Source organism: Myotis myotis, unplaced genomic scaffold (genome assembly GCF_014108235.1).
Source record: "Myotis myotis isolate mMyoMyo1 unplaced genomic scaffold, mMyoMyo1.p scaffold_m19_p_3, whole genome shotgun sequence".
Lineage (NCBI taxonomy): Eukaryota > Metazoa > Chordata > Mammalia > Chiroptera > Vespertilionidae > Myotis > Myotis myotis.
Window position 1 is genome coordinate 172728550 of NW_023416335.1, and position 21647 is coordinate 172750196.

The 21647-nt window shown below is 38.8% G+C and overlaps 1 protein-coding gene across 1 annotated transcript in view; it reads left to right on the forward strand.

Moving 5' to 3' along the window:
- LOC118651782 (sucrase-isomaltase, intestinal-like) overlaps positions 1 to 21647 on the forward strand; it is a 90954-nt gene that overhangs the window by 20638 nt on the left and 48669 nt on the right. The window lies entirely within an intron of this gene.

Genomic DNA, 21647 nt, shown 5'->3' on the forward strand with positions numbered 1-21647 from the left:
CCAATCTCCTAGCTGTTTCCACATTTAGGTAAAGCCTTCTGACTTGGTTACCATTTCATCTCAGCTCCATTACTTCTGATCCATCATACCCTGTGCCACTTGACTCTCTCCCAAAGAATTCATCAGCCAGCCACTTGATTCTCTGGGATCCAATAGAATTGGGTGTTGAGGAGTCAATGTTTGGAGGAAAGCCTCCTGATGGGACAGAACTCCTGGGGAATTGTGCAGTAGTGACCTTGGTTTATCATCCATACTCAACCTTTCTTTTTGCCCTCCTCTAGATCAGAGGTGGGGAACTTTTTTTCTGCCGTGGGCCATTTGGTATTTATAACATCATTCATGAGCCATGCAAGATTATCAACTTAAAAATCTGCCTGCTATATTTGGTGAAACATTTAATGCCTTGGCAGGGCCAGACAAATTATATACGGTCTGTGGGCTGGACATGCCCCACCCTTGTTCTACATCTTTCCTTTCTAGATCTAGGTGGAGATACTCCACCTCTGTCCCCTGCCCCTACATCTATCAGCCATTTGGTACACAAATGTAGCCAAGGTACAATGCCAATTTGTTGCTCATCCCCCATCATACATCATTCCTCAAATGATCTCCCTAGCGTGAACTAGTCAAATACTACCAAAATCCACAGGGATGTCTGCAGTTCCTAACAGGAAACTTGCTAACCCTGAAAAACTGTCTAACAAAATAATTGTAGGTGTTAGAGTAGGTGGATGGGAAAGGTAGGGTGAATGTGTTTTGGTCCAGGGGAGGGTCTTAGCAGAGCTGTTTAAATACTAATTACTAGAATGCCTTTTGTTATGGCTGTCACTGAATCTGATAAGCAGGAAATTCAAAATGCAAAGACAAGGCCTTTGTTGGACAATCATGGGAGGAGAAAGGGGACCTGTCCCATCAGATTGCTCAGTTCTCCTGGAGATCAAGAAGTGCCTGAGGGAGGTTCCTGGGCCCAGCTGGAAATAGGCTTGCACCAAATTTTGTGGTTTCAAGGGATTCCATAAAGATGCATCAGTTCTCTTTCCCAAAGTCTACAGAAGCTTCATCAAGGGGTTTAGAAAAGATGGGATTGAGAATGGAGACAAGAGGGGGGTTGAGGAGAGAGCTACTTAAAGCTGAAAGTGACACCATCCTCCTTTTCTTGTTGCTTGCTTGTTTCTGTCCTCCTTCATTCCAGGGGACACCTGCAGCAAGGGTCCCCTCTGCCTAGAACAGCTTTGGTTTGATTCTCAAAGCCTTTCAAATCACTAGCAAAGGATGTGACAAAAATGAAGCAAAAGTTAATCCCATTTACCTTGTCTCCTGAGCAATCTCTCCCTTCTTTGAAACTGACAGCTTAAAAGAAATAAACTTTTCTCTTTCATCTTATATCTCTCTCTCTCTCTCTCTCTCTCTCTCTCTCTCTCTCTATATATATATATATATATATATATATATATATATATTACACAAGTGTCCCCTTGGGAGTTCGACTGACCGGGAGTCAATCGCTCACTATGACGTGCACTGACTACCAACCAGGGGGCGGCATGGAATGAGAGAAGGCCCTGGCCAGCAGCCAGCAACCACTAGGGACCCTACCCGTGCACAGATTTTGTTCACTGGGCCTCTAGTTGTTGATAATATAAACCTCCCTTAGCCCACTTAGTACTCTAGGAGAGGTTATATACATCTGCATAGCTTAGATTTCTAGTAAGAACACTCCTACAGAGGGCCAGGGTTTGAATCCTGTCTACTGTTGATGTGCGGTGTGATCTTGGGCAATTCCTTAACCTTCCTGTGCCTCTCATTCCCTGCATCTGTAACATAGGGATAATTGTAGTATCTACCTCATATGATTGCTGTAAGAATCAAATGTGACAATAAACATAAAATACATTTAATCACCCATGAAGCTCCAAAAAATTCCATATCACGGACACTTATTTTATTAGATTTCTCTGAAGCTGCTGATTGCTGTCTTTGAAACCCACTTGCTAAGCTTTTGAAACAGTATTTTCTGGTTTACCTATCCCCCTCTAGCTTCTTTTTCTTAATCTCCTGACAAATGTTTTATTCACTCAGTCAGTGTCAGTATTCCTAGCAGTATTCCTCAGCGTTCTGTACTCCTCAAGGACAGCTTTTCAGCAACGGCATCACCTACTGCGCATGCACTGAGGAGTCACACGCCCTATCTCCAGTCCAAAGCTTTTTCGTGAACTCCAGCATATTTATTTTTGCCTATTGAAAATGTATACTTCACATTCCACAACCATCACAACGTATTCTATACAGAATTAATAATCTCTTTCTAAACTTCTTACTTTAACTAGATCTTCCCGTTATCATTTCCTGAGTTAACAGAATTACCAAGAACCCAATCATCCAAGAAAGAAACTGAAAAACTATCTTCTTCTCGATCCTTCATTGTCTGACAGCCCATGGATTGATTCTGTCCTTTTATTTTGTCTCTGGTGCTCTTGCCTTAATGAGCTTTCATCTTTCTCCTTGGAAGGTTATACTAACTAGAGAGCTGGTTCTCTTACTTCCTGTTTGGTTTTCCTACAAACCATTCCTCATTCATACTTTTGTCAGGAGGATACTTCTAAAAAGTTAACCCTATCTTTCACTCCTCTGTTAAACATCTAACCGTTATCTAAAGCCGTGGTTCTCAACCTTCCTAATGCCATGACCCTTTAATACAGTTCCTCATGTTGTGGTGACTCCCAATTTCATTGTTAAAAATTGAACATAATTAAAGCATAGTGATTAGTCACAAAAACAATATGTAATTATATATGTGTTTTCTGATGGTCTTAGGAAACCCCTGTGAAAGGGTCGTTTGACCCCCAAAGGGGTCGTGACCCACAGGTTGAGAACCGTTGATCTAAAGCATCATTGGCAACTAAAAATATATGTATTGCAAAACACATATGTAATTTTAAAAATGTTAGTAGCCAATTAAAAAATGTAAAGACAAGTGAAATTCTATCTAGAACATTATCATTTCAACCTGTAATCAGCCAAAAAATAATAATGAGGTATTTTATATATTTTTATACTAAGTCCTTGATACCTGTTGTGCATTATTTTATACTTAACATCACATTTTAAGTTGGGCCAGCCATATTTGAAGTATTCACAGCCATATGTGGCTAGCAACTCCCATACTGGCCTACATAAGACTAAAGGATAAAACATCTAAATTAATTTGCATGGCTTATGCAGGCTTTTAATTAACTGCTTCCACTCTGTATCTACAGCATCATCTCCCATCAACTTCTTTTCAAACTCTGCACTCCAGCCCTACTGAAAATGTTCAATGTCTGCTATGTTCTTAGCACACATGCTTTCCCTTTGCTTGGAAAAATGCCCATCTCATCACCTTGGTGATTGGCTTGCTCTTTGTACCACGTTTTCTGTGAAATCTTTCTCCTACTGTTGATGATCTACACTCCCACTCTATATGCATCCTTCCTAGTTCACACACAGTATGAATGGAAGCTTTGTTATCTAGTGACTTCTAGTCCTGCCTTTCCAACCAGTCCAGGTCCTCTCTCCAAACCTATGAAAACAGGTATTATGGAATTTATCCTTGGCTGGCATAATGAAGAGCCCTGTTTGAATCAGTTTTTTATTTCCTTAATTTTAACCCATGTTCTGAGCAATTTATTTTTATTGCTTTGGGTATAATTTACAAATCTACTTTTTTCTAACAAATGTTCAAAGCCACATGAAATTAAATTATTGGTAGTTATTTATATTATTTTTATAATGCTAAGCCCCCAACGAAATTAATCTTAAGGAAAGGAGACTATGTGCAATTTCAGTTAATTAACTTACTAATTAATTTACATTCTTTAATTAGTTTTTCTTTATTCTTTAGCCATAACACAAATGACTTAACAACTTTCTAGCATGCTGGGACACTAAAAAAAATCTTCATTTACATAGTTAGAAAGAACATCTACATTTCCAAATAAGCATGCCTTTGTGACTATTCTGGATTGTTTAAAATGAGGTCAATGAATATATTTCTGAATAAGTTTATTTTTAATTACACATTACTATGGAAATTTGTTCTCCATGAAAAAGTGTCAAATGATGCAGAAGTATACTCCCAAATCCTCCTGCCTGTAGCTGTCACAACCACTTTTAATAGTTTTCCAAATATTCCTCTAGAAATTTACTATGAATTTATACACATGTATTTATATTTTCCACTCATGTATGAGTAGGATAATGCTAGAACTATTTATTTTTGTGAGGTCGTCTTTTAACTTACCTCTGTGTTAGAGATCTTTCCATATGAGTACTTATAAAATCTATATAATTTTTTTAGAGCAGTTTTAGGTCCATAACAAAATTGAGAGGAAGTTACAGAGATTTCCCATATACCTCCTTCCTCCCCACATGCATAGCCTCCCCCATCATAAACATCACTCACTAGAATGGCACATTTGTTACCAAGGATGAACCTACATTGTCACAGCATAATCACTGATGTCCATAGTTTACCTTAGGATTCACTCTTGGTGTTGTACATCCTATGGGTTTGGACAAAGGCATATTGATATATATATTTATTATTATAATATTATACAGAGTATTTTCATTGCCCTGAAAATCTTCTCTTTTCTGCCTGTTCATTCCCGTCCTCCATCAGCAGTCATGTCTCCATAGTTTTTCCTTTTTCAGAACGTCATACAGTTAGATACAGTATGTATGTACTAGCCTTTTCAGATTGGCCCCTTTCATTTGGCGATGCACATTTAAGATTTCTCCATCCCTTTTTGAAGCTTAATAACTTATTTATTTTTAGCACTGAATAATCTTCTACTTTCTGGATGTACCACAGCTTATCTATTCATCTACTGGACAGATTGGTTGTTCCAAATGTTGGCAATTGTGAAGTAAGTCGCTATAAATATCTCTATGCAGGTGTTTGTGTGGACATACATTTTGACCTCTTTTGGGTAAATACTAGGAAGCACAATTGCTGGATCATATGGGAAGAGAATGTTTAGTTTAGTAAGAAATTGCCACACTGACTTCCAAAGTGGCCTCCAAACCAGCAATGAATAAGAGTTTCGGTGGCTCTCTAGCCTCACCAGCATTCGAAGTTGTCATTGTTCCAGGTTTTGGGCATTCTAATAGGTGTGCAGTGATGTCTCTCGTGAGTTAATTTAGATTTCCCTGATGACATATGATGTGGACGGTACTTCAGGGACTTATTTGCCATCTGTATATCTGGTGAGGTGTCTTTTAAGGTCTTGGGACCATTTTTTTTAAATCCTGTTGTTCGCTTTCTTACTATTGAGTTTTAAGAGCTCTTTGTGTATTTTGGTAACTGTCCTTTATCAAATGTGTGTTTTTCAAATATTTTCTCTCAGTCTGTGACTTGTCTTCTAATTCACTTGACATTGCTTTTTGCAAAGCAGGACTTTTTAATGTTAATGAAATCCAGCTTACCAATTATTTCTTTCATGGATCGTGCCTTTGATGTTATATCTTTCTTCTTTTTAAAAGTTGTACCAGCTGACATTTTAATGTTTTCCTATCGAAGAGAGTGGAGCAACAAACATCCTTGTTCAAATGTCTTTGGGCACATGCACGCTTCTGCAGGATATATGTGGTGAAATGCATGAGTGAAGGACATGCCTATTTAAAATTTTGATAGCTATTGCTAATATCCCTTCAAAAAGAAAAAGACTATTAATTTTCATTTGTGTCTAGAATACAAAGGGTAGGAAATGGACTTTAAGACACTGAAGTTTGTTGGTGGCAGGAGCACTGGGTTCAAGCATCAGAAGAACTGGCTCCTACCCCCCATTCGGGTGCTCTAATTAGCTCTGTGACATGGCATGAATCACGTAACCTTCCTGTCTCCCTGTGTCCTTTAAACTCCCCAAATCCTACTAGCTACAGCGTCTAACCCTGGCTTTCAAGCATATAGTAGAATTCAACAGGTGTAACATGCAATTTATGAAGACTGCCTTTTCTAAACCAATGTGATAAATCTTCTTGCCTGCATTCGGTAGAATGGAGCCAAGTGCAGAGAGAAACTGAGACGTGCAAGACGCACTCAGGTTCTCAGAAGCCAGGTCTGCACTGGGTGTCTTGCTCCCCCAGGGCTGCTTTGGCTCAGAGCCCTGCTTTCGGCTGAAGGTCTGAAGCTGGGAATGAGTCCAGGCAGGCAGCAGACAATCAGAAAGAGAGGAGCAGGCCCAAGGCGTGGCATGTGTCCACTCGACAAGCTTTCTGAGAGAAAATGCTGTGTGGCCCGACTAACCGGTTTCTCAGTATTCACAGGTGGAGATTTTCCGTAATTCAAGAGTTTTATTCCCCACACTGGTGCCAGCACAGGGTCCAACCAGTGACTCGAGTAAACACTGTCTTTTACCAGCATTACTAATACCACTGTAAATGTTTGCTTGGTTTAAATACAATAGCACTGCAAGGTGGTGAAGATAAAATCAACTCACGGGAACCTGATCCCAGGTTTTGCTAGAAAAGTGAGAAAGTGAATAGAAGGTCAACCGCATGTAATTTAAAAAAAAAAAAATTCAAACTGGAATTCTGAGATGAAACTGAAAGAATGCAGTGATGCCAGCGATGTCGGCTATTTTCTAGGCCGCTGCTTCTTCAGTGTTGCTGCACATTAGAATCTACTGATTTTGAGAAAAATTGACATGAGGTGGAAGGTGGAGGGTTGTGGGGAGGGACTCCCAGAGATTCTGATTTAATTGACCTGGGGACTGGCCTGGCACTAGGATTTTACAAATCTCTCCAGGAGATTCCAATGCTCACACCAGAGAGCCAGAGTTCCAGCCTTGTGCTACCCTGTGTGGTAGCCACCAGCCCCATGTGGCACAGAACGCTTGGAAATGCGCCCAGGTCAACTGGAGACAGGCTCAAAGCCTTCGTGTAGGAAAAGAAAGTGACATTGCTAATTAATATGTTATTCATACCATATTTTAATGTCAATAGTACATACTACACATTAATTTAACAGTATATTAATACCACTTATTAACATGATATTAACAAGATTAATAACACTATTATATTGATAATTACATGTTTATAACAATAAAATACTATTTTATATGACTTGCATGTTGAAGTGATATTGTGAGTTCAGATATAGTGGGTTCAATAAACTATATTACTAAAATTAAATTAAATTTTACCCGTTTCCTCTTACTTTTTAAAATGTGGTACTAGCCCTTGATGGTTTGGCTCAGTGGAAAGAGCGTCGGCCCGAGGACTGAACGGTCCCAGGTTTGATTCTGGTCAAGGGCACATGCCTGGGTTGCAGGCTTGATACCCAGTATGGGGCGTGCAGGAGGCAGCTGATCAATGATTCTCTCCCATCATTGATGTTTCTGTCTCTCTCTCCCTCTCCCTTCCTCTCTGAAATCAATAAAAATACATTTTAAAAACTGTGGTACTAGACATTTTAAAATGACCAATGCGGATTATATTTGTGTCTTGCATTATGTTGCTATGGGACAGTGCTGGGTGTCATCGGCCCAGGCAAGATCTCTGATGCTGCCGTATGTTCACATATTGGGAAGATCCAGGACACTAGTTATAAGAGGGGGAGGGGTCCACTTTATGTTTGGGGCCATTTCTTTTTCTCATAGCCACAGAAATAGTTTTCTGAATAAGATTTAGTCTTTTACCAGCATTACTAATATAATTGTCAATCTAATGTCATCTATAAACTCTTCATTTCCCTGTTGTAATATCAAGGTAAATTCATCAAAATTTGTTTGTTTTTAAAAATAAGCTTAAATATTGCAAAGGAGATTATTCTCAAAGAGTCCTTTCCTATGGCTAAAGCTCTCTATAAAATCGCTGACTTCCTCTGGAGAATATAATGGCTGTGGAAAGAAATTCACTGGCTTCGCCAAAGAGGAAGAAAAATCTTGTGATCTTGAGTCCTAAGGCATCAAACGGCCTTTTTTTCCCCATAAAATTTTTATACCAAAGAAGAATTTGAGAGGCATAATAATAGTCAATATTGAACCAATCTACTAGAACTTTCATCTCACCATTTTTCTTAATAGTCAGTCCTGTTTTCTAGCAGTGAGAAAGCCAGAAAACAAAATTTTCTAAAAACGAACTTCCAGGGCTAGAAGGTTTATCTAAAATTTATCTGGATAGGAAATCTGTGAATGAAATCCTCCTTTTTTGTTAGATAATTAGTGCATTGCTTTGTAAAGTTTGAAATTTTAATAAATTTTATCTTGTCCTAAGCCTTTGTTCCTGTCAGCTATGTTCCGTGATGTGTATGAAAAAGGTGTAAGTTCTCTTTGCCCTTTACATTCTTTCTAGCTGTGCTTTCCTCTCCTTTCAATAGCTCTTGAACTAGAAAATGAGGAAAGGCACAAAGCACATTGTTTTGGGAGAGAATGTACTATTGTCTGTGTTTCCAGTTTTATAGTTCTAAAAATTGCCTAGCCTTATAAAATGGAAGCTATAATTCACATTTAGGTGCAGAATTGAAGAGCCACCAGATTGCTGAATTTTGTGACACCAAGGAAAAATTCTTCCAGGGATTGTTTGAAATGGTCCACTTTGCTCAATAGTCACCAAGAAAATCATTGTTAAGGACATCATGCAGACTTTAGAAAACCAAAATTAAATAAAGCCCATGGCAGTATATCAGTTTGATGGGTCGGTCCCCTGAGTAATTTTGATTTGGGGTCTTTTTGTCTTACAGACATGATCTTGGAAAGATCTGACCTTGGAAAGCTTAGGTATCAGAAGTCTTAGAGTTTTAATAGATTAGACTTCAAGATTCCCTTTTGAACCTTGCTTTTTAAATGGCTACATGGACAATATTAAACTTTATTGGCATATACCTATTAGTAAGTTAGATTTTCTGACATGTTTACAGTGTCTATCCTAATCCCCCATATTTATTCTTCTTTTCATTTTTTGGTATCTATGTATCTCAAGAATATCTGAGTCTCCCATATGCCTCAGTTTTGTGTGAGCTTACAGGGAGCGTTTGGGATTTTCTGAGAAGGCAAATCCCAGGCAGTTCAATGTTAGCTCCAGACAAACCTCAAGTGCTGAATCTTTGCTTTTCTCTATATGACTCCCATGGATTTGGTCAATTGATGTACCTGTCTGAGCTTTAACTTTCTTAATCTTTAAAATTCAGTTTATCACTTTCCCTTACATAGTTTTCCTCAAGAGTAAATGTATCTCTCTGTCTAGGTAGGGTTATATATACAGTAGGCCAATGAGTGGTGACTCTCATTCTTATTATGAGGTGGTCCATGTTTGTCAGAAATGCAGAAGATAATGTATTTGTTTGTTTTGGGGTTTTTTTTGTTTCTTTGTTTTGTTTTTTTTGCCTGATGACACTGCACTGTATAAGAGAGATACAGTTGAGTGTAGGACACTTTCCCTGAAGCTAACTCCCTAAATTTAACTCCTGTTTCTGTCCCTTACTGTTTGTGTAATGTTGGGCAAGTTGTTTAATCTCTTGGCCTCAGCTTTCTCACCTGCAAAATGAATTATTCATAGTACCTACCTGATAAAATTATTGTAACTATTAAAAGTTAGTACATATGAAGACTCTAGAACACAGTTCTTAACATATAGAAAAGCTATATAAGCATATATTCATCCTGGCACATCTAGGTACTTATTAAATGTATTATTATATAATTGGGTCATGGCCAGGGACAGCTGTTAAAGTGACAGTTTGGGGGGAGGGGATAGAGAAGAAAGGCTTTTGAATTTCCTTTGGACACCAAATGTACTGGGTTATGGCTAGTCAGTAATACATGGATTAGAATGATGAGTTTGTGTTACCAAAATTATGGAAATTATCCAACTTGCATTCTCCAGACACTTTAACATGTATTTTATGATTTGTTGCATATAAAAACTTAAGAAATATTCAGGACAGGCATTACTATCTCCATTTTAAAACTGAAGAAACTGAGCTTGATGAAGTTGAATTGAGTTGCCTAGGAACACAAAATAGAGAGCCACATAATCATGGCTTCCAAATGTAGTTATTTTTATCTTCCAATTTTGGTTATTTTTATCACTAGATCATACTTGCTACATATAAAATGGTGTTGGTAAATGGCCATAAGTATTTTAGTGGATTTTCCAACATGTTTATTTAACTTCACTGTTTTAATTTCTTCCCCAAGGAAACTTCTATACAATCTATACTGACATATGTTTGAAAAGATTTTAAGTATTGACATCTTTAATACTGTCAACAATAAATAAATTTAAAATATATATGTAAATAAAATAAAATGAAAATATTGTAAGTAGTAGGTCTTTAAAACTATAGCTTTAAATTTTGAAGAAATTGTTAGGGACATTTCTATCACATGAAGTTTTTGTAAGCAAAGCTCTTGGGAATATGTTTTGTTTGTTTCTTTTCCCCCAAAATATATAACCTTCAGGTAACGGATGTTGATATATTCTAGGTGCTTCTAAAAATCTGTTTTAAATTACAAAAAGTTATTGTTTCTCTGAAGTCACATTGACCTCAAGGAAATGACATTTTTAGTTTGCATGGCATTGACAATACTTAATTTTCACCTTCATTTGAGAATTTGCGTAGTAATGCACAGATTATATTAGTATTCTTTTCATCTTCCAGGAGCAAGTCATTAAATATGTTTAATGAAAGGATTTCGTCTTCTTTAAGTTTCAAGATCTTTAGGTTAGGTTTATGCCGGGGTTCTTGTCCCAGCATCAAGAAGGGTTCAGGAAATCTGGAGAAGGCTGTGCATAGATTTTAAATAAGAGTCTGGAGACGAAAGATAATTTTGAAAGGCATTGGGGGTCAGAGGAGCTTAGCTAAAGGAGCTAAGTTCTAAGGTCTTAAGTCTTAGATCTAAGCAGACCTTAGGTTCTCCTCGTCCTCAGGACCCCATGCTTTTTATTAACACAACTTGTCCTGAGGCTAAGCAGAGATATACACTTCAAAGGGTCAGGGTTTCAGTACAGAGTTCATTGTCAGAATGGGGGGAATTAGCCTACGGCTGTGCAGGTGTTTGGCCAGTAGGAGGCAATCATTTGGAGATTAAGATACCCTTTAGCTGTCTGGCAGCCAAGAAATCAATTTAATGTATCCTATTCAGGTTTGGGGACATGCCTTCAGCCATTCCCAGATGCAGCCCTGCTGTACATGCTGGAATTGGTCTCCGGCAGGTTTACACTCGTTTAAGTGTTTATAGTATCTTAAAATCAGCTATTTAGGAATTGCTTCTATAGTGTTCCAATTTGGGCATGATTTCAGAATATTACTGAATTTTTAAAATTTACTTTAAATTTGTCAAGTTATCAGTCTCTATATCATAGCATATTTGGCTGCTGTAATCCGAACTCTCAACATCTGTCCTGTAGATAGTCAGTTGGAGAGGTTTCCTGAACGTTTGTTGCTATTTGAGTTTGAAATAAGGTCTCCTTTCTTACACAAGCAACCATTTATAATTTGTTGAAAGGGTGCACTTCAGTTGATAAGTCATTTTTTCAGAAACCACATGAGCACAGAAACACAGGGGACGTAGGTAAAAGGTTTTAAAAATAACCCAGGTACTATTTTCTACAACTGAAAGTTCTTTCAGTTTAATAACATCTGCTGATTTTCCCTACATGCTCCTTCAGGAGATGGATCAACTGATCTTTGCAGAAGCTCTAAGAGTCCTCGTATATAAATCTTTCTGTTCATTGCTATATGCTTCCCACAGTTATTTTTGGACCCACAAAATCAAATTATTGGTTTAGAAAAGTCTAAGGTTAAAGCCAGTTATTCTATCCCTGGGGCTCTTTGCAGTTCAGCCTGCCACTCGATCAACAGAAAAACACGTGATGTTAGAGAGCATTTTAATTCATTGCACTTTCAAGACCACACAGAGAATGTCCAGTGGTCTTTCAGAGCAGGGATCACAATTCAAAGCTTATGAGGCTGGACTGCTAAAATAACCTAGTGGAGTGGGTGGTGGGGAGTGTGGCTGCTTGGAGAGTAAACACTCCTGCCAAGAATGGGAGGGGAGGGTGTGTGGGGAAGAATGTGTTCCTGAATGGGGCACTATGTTCGTTATTTTTATTATTCTTTTAGGCATAGTAGTTCCTTATTCCTCTGAATGTCACCAATTTCCTGTTACCTTACTTGCTTCTCCTACTTATGTCCCTCCCGGGGAAGAAATGGCGCTGTTGCTCATGTGTGGTGCTTTCGTTGACATGGGCAGAGATGTGGAAAAGCCAGTCCACCTAGTCTCTTTGCTTCTGGCCCAGAGCCAGTATCTGACCCATCTGTGCTCAGGGCATGTTCCAGAGCCACTCCTACTCTTTGCAGGAGAGGTCTACTGTGTTTTCCTGTCTAATCAAATCCCTGTGTTTTCTTCCTTTCTGGGATTTCCCTTTGGTTTATGTTCACCAAGGGACCCTCTTGCAGTTTTCAATTGATAAACTGAATTTATAAAAAGTATCTTTTCTTTAACATTAAGAGACTTGAGGTAGGGAATAGAGGTTGCAGAAAGTCTGAAATCTTGAATCAGAGCTCTCCTATTTCTACTTTATAAAAGGTAGTCAAATTATAAAAGCCTAGAAATATGCTGAGTGTGGAACTCATGTCTCTCTCTTAAACAATCATTATTTTTTTCCTATAGATTATTTTGTTTTGGTATAGTCCTAAAACCCATATACTTATACAAAGCTCAATTTTTTTAAAAAATATATTCTATTGAGTTTTTTTTACAGAGAGGAAGGGAGAGGGATAGAGAGCTAGAGACATTGATCAGCTGCCCCCTACACACTCCCCACTGAGGATGTGCCCGCAACCAAGGTACATGCCCCTGACCAGAATCGAACCCGGGACCCTTGAGTCCGCAGGCGGACGCCCTATCCACTGAGCCAAACTGGTTAGGGCTACAAAGCTCAATTTTTTTTTCAGATGACCTTTTCCTTCAACTGCTCTTCCTTGTACTACATTCTACAATTCCTCTCAGCAATTAAAATAAACTTTTTTTCCCCTGAGCTTATTCTCTTTGGGTTTTTAAGATCTGAGGGAAGTAGAGTGTGAAACTAACATTTTAAAATTAAATAATGCTGATGCAAAAGAGTTGAGTGACTAATTTTAAAGCTCAATATACAAAAAACCATAGAGATTGAGAGGGTAGCAATAAGCAAAATTCAAGACCTATGTGAAGGAAAGTGATACATCTGTACTCAGCTCTAGTTATTTGCCACCTTTAATTTTTAGCCTCAGAAATCTGAGATCCTGAAGAACAGATCTGAGCATCTTATGCTCATAGTTCACATCTTTGTCTTCTTTTTATTTATGTGCCCAGAGTTTATTAGACCTACTGATATGTAGTTGGTGCTCAATTAATGGTTGTAGAAAGGAGGATGAGATCTTTTAGAGATTTAAATTATTTTAACATATAGAGGCCTACAGATAATTATTAGAATAACTGATATTTATTGAGCACTTAGGGGCCAGGTATGATTAATTGCTTTTCTGTATTATCTTTTTTCCCTTTCTTAGCATATAACCTCATTTTATTGGTGAGGACTAACTGATGGATAGAGAGTTGAGGACACATAGGAGATAAGTGACAGACCAAGGATTTGAATCCGGGGCTGTTTGACTCAAGAATCCATACTTGCAACTAGTCTACTTTTCAGCCAAATTGAGGAATTGAAGGCTACCTCTATAAACAAATAAGCCAACAAATAATTACTTGGGTCACTGAGGCAAAATCTCTGGTTTCCTTAGAGATGTGCATTTTAGGGTTTTGCGTTAGAGAAGAATCCCAAGCTTTAGGAAGCAATGGTTCTTTTAACTCAATGAATAGTGTCTTTTAATTCTTTGTTTTTCACATTATTATAGAAATATGTGTATATAATAATAAAAATCAAAGTTGCATACATTTGTTTAAAATTAATAGAGAACAGGCCATCTTTCATGTTTATCTCTAGTCTCACTCTGCTGAGGGAGGCGTTTTTACCATTTCTGCTTGTATTTCAAGTCCGGTGATTGTTTCCATACCTATGGTTGTTTCTATACATTTATAAAGTGCTTCTGTACTAGGATCCATTTTAGACTCAAGGTACATGGGAATAAATAAAAGTTAAACTCATTCTTCTTATGGAGATAACATTCTAGTCAATAGACAAATAAATGAGATGGGTAATTTTAGGGAGTGGTAAGTGCCATGTAGATAATTTGGTTGATTTGTTTGTTCATCTTGAAATTGTAGGTTTTCTCATTCTTGTTGTTGGGTTTTCTCAAACATCTGTGACCTCTGTGTGACGGATCTTACTTATGAATGCAGGATTAATCAGGTGGATGATTAGAGGTGGACTCAATTCTTCCTCAGTGAGAGGATCAGACTTGGGGTTGGGATTGTGGGTAGGGCTGGTTGACAGGCAGGCAGGCCAGCTTCACTTTAGGGTCTGTGGTTTTGAAGTAGGTGACAGCTGTGCTCCCCACCACTGGGCACTCTGATGTGCCTACCAATAGTAGAAACACATTGAAAGGATAATCTGGGATGTAGAGGTAAGATAAAGAAGTGATGCTTCCTAGGGAGAGAATTTTGCCTTTATTCAGACCCATTGGATAGTTTCTAGACTGTAATGTGGGTATAATATGAACAAATATTTTTCCCCCAGGAGAATACAAAATTTAGATTTTTATGTGTAAATTTCTGATTGCTAAATATGAAGCCAATCTTTTAAAAATTCTCATAGCCAAATGAAAAATGCTTCAGAACTATGGGTGTGACTTCTGCCTCAATCCAGTTATATATATATATATATATATATATATATATATATATATATATATATACAAAAGAGTGGAATGACTAATATTTGCCGGGAGCCGGTCCATCCTTGCTGTTTCAAAGGACCTGGCATATATGGCATACTGTTCTTAATATGTTTGCTCACCTTCTTGGCACTATGTGTTTTAACCAAGGTCTCTGAGAAAGGTTGTTTCCCCAGGTAGGGATTTTCCCCTGAAGTTAGGGAGGGAATAAAACCCCTCAACTAAGTGCCAGGTGGGTAATTAATCACTTTAACTACGAACAATCATGCTTAAGCTACATAATCTTTACTCCCTGGAATAGAGATAAGAAACGCCCTAACCTTTGTAATAGAGATTGATAGGATTGAATCAACTGGTATAAATACAGATGTAACAAGACAGCAAGACTCAGAACTTAGAATACAGAGCTTAGAACACAGAACTAAGAAGACAGAACCTACACAGAACCTACAGACAGAAGAACTTCGCTGGAGAGAACATGGCAAAAGATCCTGGACTGAACCTGACTACAGAAATTGGCAAGAGAACCTAACTAGAACCTGGTGACTGAACCTGGCTGGAGAACCTGGAGAACCTAGCAAGAGAACATGGACACAGAACCTGGCTGGAGATCCTAAGCAGAACTTCGCTGGAGATCCAGACCAGAACTTGGCTGGAGATCCTGGCTAGAGATCCTGGCTAGGCTGCTGATCAACTGAACGCTGTCTCCGTGTCCTTCCTTCTTTGCCGACTCCGTCTACACCTTTGGGGACCCCTGGACCTGCTGGGGTTGGACTCCGGCAAATATTTATATCTATTATATATTACATATGTCATATATATTGCCATAACACACACAGAAAATAACAATACTTGGTGGAATGTTGTGGTAAACAGACTTAGGCTATTCACCTGACATGGAGCCTCTGGTTGCCTCAGGCCCCACTCAGCTCCCCCAAGAACTGAGAGGATCAATATCTCAACACACAAATAGCTAAAGTGACGGCTCATGGGTTTGTCCTTAAGAGTCCCAGTTTCCACCTGTTGTCTCAGTGGTCTGGTTTGAACACTGTCATATGGTCACCCTACTCATACCCATTCATGGCACACAGTGTTTGGGCAGTCCTGAGAGGTGTTTTTTGTTGGTTTTTTTTTTTTCTTTTGTTTTGTTTTTTGGTGATGGTGAGGGTCAGGGGGAGTTCCATTTCTTTAGAGAGAAATTCTTTGTTTAACCTAGTGCAAACTCTGTTGCTGCTCATGAAAGGAAGATGGGGCAGGGGCAGCTAATCAGATATTTTGATTTCTGTTCCACTGCATCCCTCCATTTCTGTAACTGCCTACTTGAGATTGAGTTGCTAAGACTCAACCAGAAGGAAATCTCTCCTCCATCCTGCATCATTTTTCCTTGTACTTTCTGGGTGATACCTCCCTCAACTCTGGTATTCAGGAAAAAAATCTCATCTGCTTCCTGTAACTTGTAAATGTTTTAAATCATGAGCTTGCTAATATGTCACTCCTATTTATCAGTACTTTTAGTGAATAGATTTTTCAAAATAATTTATTGTAATTTAAGTGGGATTTGAGAATAGAGAGAAGAAAAATATGGATGCTTAATTCAACATCATGATCCAAAGCTTTTACCACTCTTTCTGAATGACCTAATTGAAATTGGGAAAAAATTGGCCCTGAATTCTGTTTTTCTTCTTGTTCTCTTGATAGAAGGTTGCATGCTTAATGAGGCAAGGGCTTCTGACTGTACAGTTGTCTTCTGTTTGAAACTGAGTCATGGTTTATCAAGATTATTGATCAAATACTCTCAGAGATCTCCTCTGATCCTGGCATGTGGCAGTGGGTCATCCTGCCATTTGGATCCCAGGAGTTGCGAGGTTATCCAGATAAATTAGACCACGGCAAAGTCACAAACCTATCATCTGTGCAAAATAAGTGCTATGCTGGTCAGGGTCAGTTCTGCCCTTGAATCCTGGCTAGAGATCAGTGTAAGATTGGGCCTACTTAGATGTTCTTTTTATTCACCTTTCAAGGTAGATGTTAAGTATGATATTTTTAAAAGTTAGTGGAGTGAACTTACCCTGAATCACTCCAAAGCAGGCTCCCAAATAGACCTTATCAAATAGATCCGCCGCAAAGTGCCAGTGACATTTTATAATCGATGCTTGCCAGTGCTTTTGAAATCGGGAGTAGAAGAAAGGGAAAGGATTAGAAAAGCCTCATTTAAACAACAAGCTTTCTCCCATCTCTAATAAGCTGCTTCCTTTCTTGCCCGGGAGTTTCCTAGCAAATAAGTTGCTAGTGTTGCAGCAGGGACAGCATCAGCAGCTTTATCTTTCCCCCTTGTGTTTCAGTGAACACACACACAAACCTGGGATACTTGTCAATAATTGAATTTTGTTATCTAGACTGGGGTGTTCACCCTGTGCCACTAAACTCTTTAAAATGATCATGTCATCAATCACACAGACACTGCAGGAGCAACTGAGGGAATGGTTAGGGGAAAGACGGGCTTATGAAACATCCAGGGGGTAGAGCAGGAGGAGTTCTTGTTTCCATTTTTAGAGGCCAGTTACCAGAGAGTTGATTTTTATGGTGTCTCCTTGCTCAGCTGTTGGAGGCCATTTTAATTATTCTTTCCCTGAATCAAAATTATCACTGGGCTTAACATTGCAACATCACACAATATACATAATAGAGTCTTTTGTGAATGGATGGAAAGAAAAGTGATGCCACCCAGAGCGGGGGAAGCGGGGTGGTGGGGACGAAGGAGGGGGGAGAAGGGAGCTGTCCAGAGAGACTGTGATTTGATCACTAATCAATCAACAGGATTGAACCCTAAAAACTGTATAGCTGATTATTCAGTCCATAAAAAAATTAAATAGAACATATAGTTAAGACCCATAAATGACATATTCTCACCAAATCATTTTTGGGAATTTACTCAGGGTGTGGGTAGTAGGCACTTGGCTAAGTTGCTTAACCCTTGTGAGCTTTATATTTCCCATATGCAGAGAGGTACCATGATACCAGGCCTGCCTGTCAGACTTTCTGTGTCCATCTCATAAGAGAAAAAATTGAAAATCCTCTGGAAAGTTCTAAGATGCCATTGAATGTGAGGTAGCAGTAGTGGGTATTTTTATATCTTTGTCTTAAAACTTGACAGCTAAACAACTTGTTAATCCTGTGTCGTATAACAAGCTGTTACCTTTTCTGTATTTCCTCTTGCAATTTAAGCTGGCTGAACTGTTAACTTATCTCAGCTGCAGCTGAACACAGACGTCTGTAAGAAATTGATTCTCTTCATTCCAATTTCTCCTATCATTGATCAGTTGATTTCATAAGCTTAGCAGAGCTGGGAAATATTTAACAACAGAATTCTGATATTGGGAGGAGTTGAGTTCTTTGTTTATATTGCATTTTATTAGGAGATTCTTGATGGTTTTACTCACTTGCGATTTTTTTTCCTCAAGACGTTTTTCTGGTTCAAAGGAAATTACAAACTAATTTTCTGTCCTCTACCCAAATTCTGGTCCTCCTTTAGTTTGACTTCTGCACGTTGAACTTGTGAAGCTATAGTTCACATTATACGATAGAAAGCAATCAGCCTCGTGTGACTGCCCTGTCCAGTTTTGACAAATGTGTAGAGTGTTGCTTTAAGCTTCTATGTAATTTAGGTTTCCTGTGACTAACCAATACCACGATTGCATCTAATTTAAGAATGTTTCTCACACTCAGCTTTTTATAGTTCCCTCCTACATTTGTTACTAAGAAAACAATTTAGGCAAATATCACATCTTGAGTCATGAGGTATGTGTCTCCTTAGAATTCCTTGAATTTCAAAGGAAACTTCATGTGAATTCAAAAATGCACCGCACCCCAGTGCGCATACACACACACACACACACACACACACACACACACACACACACACACATTACCAGGCTGAAAAAGTGAAAAACACATATTTAGCTTTTGAGCTTTGAATGAAAAAGCATTGTGTTTCCAAAGTCTACACACAATTGGTTCACTGTAGCCAATCATAGAGGAGAAGGGAGTTTCCTAAGGGTCCTCCGCAGCCCCTTCGTTGACTGAATGAGGCTGGCTGGCTTTCTTAAGGTCCCACAGTGGCGGCTGATGTGGAGCTGGACTGAGTGCAGATCGTCAGCACAGAGCAGTGCCCCTCCCACTCCCTCAGGAAGCCCACCTAAATTCTTTTGCTGTTCCATGTGCCAAGAAAACTAAACACTGCAAGAATTTTTCCTGTTTGAATATTTCATTTCTAGACAAAGTTTGGTCTATTTGGCTACTGTGGAAATGTTGATCAATGGAGATGCAACTAAATCCGCTTCCTGCTGTAAAATGTAGGCTTTTTCGAAGCCCAGATACAAATGGAAAAATGCAGTCAAACCTTTCAAATGGTTATCAAATGAAATCAAAGGAAAAGAAAACTTTTCCATCTCAATGAACAGCTATGTTGTGACGTGTCAACTTGAACATAAATTTGTTAATTTATGAAAGGCAAATTGATTTTTCCTGCTTCTTAGAACTGACTTTAACCTCTGTGTTAAGTGCATCTTTCTAATTGAATGATTTTTGAGTAGAATAAAGAATCTGATGATTTGTTTAGCAGTAGGGAGAATTGGCCCACATCTTTGTTTAGATTCCAAGTTCTTGCTTAGTACTCAGGGGATTTTTGGTTAACAAGGATGTTTTTCTTCCTAATTAATACGTACAAAATTATGAGAGTAAAATAGACCTTCTTCAATGGGAAATGACAAATAACTGCTGAGCACTTCATCTTTGGTAGCCCTCAGCGTCTTATGTATTTATGTATGAATCAGGCCCACAGAAATTTGGGCGCAAGAATTTTTCTCAACATATGAGTGGATTATTTGGAAGTTAGTTTTTACTTCTTCTCTAGAAGAGACGGATTGATAGTGCTGTTTAAAGATTAACATTAAGAAATTACTTGAATCATTCCCCTCAGCCTGGTATTGCAGACACATCACCGTCTGTTCCCCCCTCTTTACTTTTTCCTGGAAGATTTTAAAGCATATCTCAGACAACATGTTTTTTCATCCATTAATACCTGAACTTTGTATCTCTAAAAGGGCCTTTAAAAATTAAAATGTAACTTCCATGCCAGTATCACTCAACAGCATTAATCAATCTAAGTCTTAAGTGTCACCTAAGTCTCTAGTCCTTCTTCAGATTTCCTCTTTTATCTCAAAGATTGTTTTATAATTAATTTGCTTGAATTAGGATCCAAACATTGGAACTTGTTGTTATATGTATTAAGCCTTTTATTCTTTTTTTAAAATATATTTTATTGGTTTTTTACAGAGAGGAAAGGAGAGGGATAGAGAGTTAGAAACATCAGTGAGAGAGAAACATCGATCAGCTGCCTCCTGCACACCCCCCACTGGGGATGCGCCCACAACCAAGGTACATGCCCTTGACCAGAATCGAACCTGGGACTCTTCAGTCCGAAGGCCGACGCTCTATCCACTGAGCCAGACCGGTTAGGGCAAGTCTTTTATTCTTGAGAAGGCTCTGTCCCCACCTTTTTGATGGTATTGATTTATTGGAGAAACCAGGTCATTAATCTTGTAGAATGTTCCATATTCTGTATTGGGTTGATTGGTTCTTCAAGGTGTTGAATGAGTGCCTCTATGCCATGTACCTTCTGTGAACTAGTAATTAATCTAAAGCCTTGATTAGATTCAGGGTCAGCTGATCAGCAAGGATGCACACATGCACGTGGTGCTGTGCACTTTGTTTAGTCCTGTCAGCCTGGTGCTCCCACTTACGATGCTGCTGAGCTTGCCTGGAGGTTCCACCTGACCCTTCCGTTCTAACTCCTGACTCTTCCTCCATCTCCGCACAGTCTCAGTGTCATCGATGGCCAGCACCTGGATCCATTACTTAGGGTTGCAGAATGCTGTGGGCTTTTGCTTCCCCTTCTCAGTGTGGTCCTGCCCACATGGGGCCTGCACCTGTCTTCCTTACGTCTGAGTGTTTCAGCCAGATGTAATGGCTTCCCTGTTTCATGTGCTTCCTAGCACAGTCATGAACGTCATAAGAAAATATAAGTACTTACTGAATGGAGTGCTGAGGCACGGCTGAATCGGGTTAGGACTGCATCATCCAGTGTCTGTGTTGAATCAGAGAGAGAAGCAGGCTCTGGCCTTGGTGCTGAGGCAAGCAGCCACGGGGCCCCGCCTCTGGGAGCTGTGTGCTCTACCCAGCACCTGGCTTGCAGCAGGGAGATGGGAAAGACAAGTCTTTCTTACCTGCCGGTCCCCAGTGGCTCCCAGAAAAAAAAAAGAAATTACTTGACTCAAATTGGTAATACATTTAAAATCACACTACACTCTCATGTGATGGAAGCAATATGGTGCAATGGAAAGAGCAAAGGATTTGGAATCAGAGCTGCTGGCTCACTGGGGAAGTAACAAATTCATTGAGCTTCAGTTTCTCAAGTGCTCAACTGAGGTACAAATTCTTATCTATAGATGATGGCATGAAAGAAGGTTTTTGAAAAGATATAATAGGACCTAGTCCAAAGGCAATTAATAAGAAAAACATTATTCTAATATTAAACTTTTAATTCAATGTAAGATAATGTAAGGAAAGCATGATAGGGGAAGGTCAAGTAGGTAGTGATGGCAAGCTTTCAACTTTTTCTTTTTATTATTTCTCAGGATACTTTAATGTTCTGTTTTAATAAAGTTTTAGTAAGGTTAAAACTCATAATGTAATTATTTTTTGTTAGCCAAGCTAGCGTCTATTAAATTTTGGCTTTAATTAAATGTCTTGGCCTGTAAGAGTACTG